Here is a 2500-nt window from a genome sequence, read left to right on the forward strand (position 1 = left end):
GCCTAGAAGTCGAATTTTGAGACGGTGTCTTGTGTGCACACTCCACACAATATGTATAAGTGGACTGGAAAGTGGCTAAGCATTCCGAGGAATTTTCGATTTATTTTGATTTTTCGGCCGAAACGCCGAAAATAGGCGGATTTGACGTAAAACGCCTCATATAAGTCGAATTTTGGGAAGGTGTCTTGTGTGCACACTGCACACAATATGTATAAGTGGACTGGAAAGTCGCTAAGCATTCCGAGGAAGTTTCGATTTATTTTGATTTTTCGGCCGAAACGCCGAAAATAGGCGGATTTGACGTAAAACGCCTCATATAAGTCGAATTTTGGGAAGGTGTCTTGTGTGCACACTGCACATAATATGTATAAGTGGACTGGAAAGTGGAAAAATATTTTCGGAGCACTTTGATTTTTTGGCCCCCCGCGTGCCTTGCCACGCCCTTGCTTATAGCAAAACGAGACGGGGCCTTGGTCCAACTTGGCATAGGCATGGAATTTGATCTTTATTACTTGGCCACGGTCATGCCACGGTACATGGAGGTTGCTTGACACCCCCGTGTGCATTTCGGAGCACTTTGATTTTTTGGCCCCCCGCGTGCCTTGCCACGCCCTTGCTTATAGCAAAACGAGACGGGGCCTTGGTCCAACTTGGCATAGGCATGGAATTTGATCTTTATTACTTGGCCACGGTCATGCCACGGTACATGGAGGTTGCTTGACACCCCCGTGTGCATTTCGGAGCACTTTGATTTTTTGGCCCCCCGCGTGCCTTGCCACGCCCTTGCTTATAGCAAAACGAGACGGGGCCTTGGTCCAACTTGGCATAGGCATGGAATTTGATCTTTATTACTTGGCCACGGTCATGCCACGGTACATGGAGGTTGCTTGACACCCCCGTGTGCATTTTCGGAGCACTTTGATTTTTTGGCCCCCCGCGTGCCTTGCCACGCCCTTGCTTATAGCAAAACGAGACGGGGCCTTGGTCCAACTTGGCCTAGGCATGGAATTTGATCTTTATTACTTGGCCACGGTCATGCCACGGTACATGGAGGTTGCTTGACACCCCCGTGTGCATTTTCGGAGCACTTTGATTTTTTGGCCCCCCGCGTGCCTTGCCACGCCCTTGCTTATAGCAAAACGAGACGGGGCCTTGGTCCAACTTGGCCTAGGCATGGAATTTGATCTTTATTACTTGGCCACGGTCATGCCACGGTACATGGAGGTTGCTTGACACCCCCGTGTGCATTTCGGAGCACTTTGATTTTTTGGCCCCCCGCGTGCCTTGCCACGCCCTTGCTTATAGCAAAACGAGACGGGGCCTTGGTCCAACTTGGCATAGGCATGGAATTTGATCTTTATTACTTGGCCACGGTCATGCCACGGTACATGGAGGTTGCTTGACACCCCCGTGTGCATTTCGGAGCACTTTGATTTTTTGGCCCCCCGCGTGCCTTGCCACGCCCTTGCTTATAGCAAAACGAGACGGGGCCTTGGTCCAACTTGGCATAGGCATGGAATTTGATCTTTATTACTTGGCCACGGTCATGCCACGGTACATGGAGGTTGCTTGACACCCCCGTGTGCATTTTCGGAGCACTTTGATTTTTTGGCCCCCCGCGTGCCTTGCCACGCCCTTGCTTATAGCAAAACGAGACGGGGCCTTGGTCCAACTTGGCATAGGCATGGAATTTGATCTTTATTACTTGGCCACGGTCATGCCACGGTACATGGAGGTTGCTTGACACCCCCGTGTGCATTTCGGAGCACTTTGATTTTTTGGCCCCCCGCGTGCCTTGCCACGCCCTTGCTTATAGCAAAACGAGACGGGGCCTTGGTCCAACTTGGCATAGGCATGGAATTTGATCTTTATTACTTGGCCACGGTCATGCCACGGTACATGGAGGTTGCTTGACACCCCCGTGTGCATTTTCGGAGCACTTTGATTTTTTGGCCCCCCGCGTGCCTTGCCACGCCCTTGCTTATAGCAAAACGAGACGTGGCCCCCCGCGTGCCTTGCCACGCCCTTGCTTATAGCAAAACGAGACGGGGCCTTGGTCCAACTTGGCATAGGCATGGAATTTGATCTTTATTACTTGGCCACGGTCATGCCACGGCATGGAGGTTGCTTGACACCCCCGTGTGCATTTCGGAGCACTTTGATTTTTTGGCCCCCCGCGTGCCTTGCCACGCCCTTGCTTATAGCAAAACGAGACGGGGCCTTGGTCCAACTTGGCATAGGCATGGAATTTGATCTTTATTACTTGGCCACGGTCATGCCACGGTACATGGAGGTTGCTTGACACCCCCGTGTGCATTTTCGGAGCACTTTGATTTTTTGGCCCCCCGCGTGCCTTGCCACGCCCTTGCTTATAGCAAAACGAGACGGGGCCTTGGTCCAACTTGGCATAGGCATGGAATTTGATCTTTATTACTTGGCCACGGTCATGCCACGGTACATGGAGGTTGCTTGACACCCCCGTGTGCATTTCGGAGCACTT

The sequence above is a fragment of the Trifolium pratense genome, unplaced genomic scaffold (genome assembly GCF_020283565.1).
Source record: "Trifolium pratense cultivar HEN17-A07 unplaced genomic scaffold, ARS_RC_1.1 scaffold_70, whole genome shotgun sequence".
Classification (NCBI taxonomy): domain Eukaryota; kingdom Viridiplantae; phylum Streptophyta; class Magnoliopsida; order Fabales; family Fabaceae; genus Trifolium; species Trifolium pratense.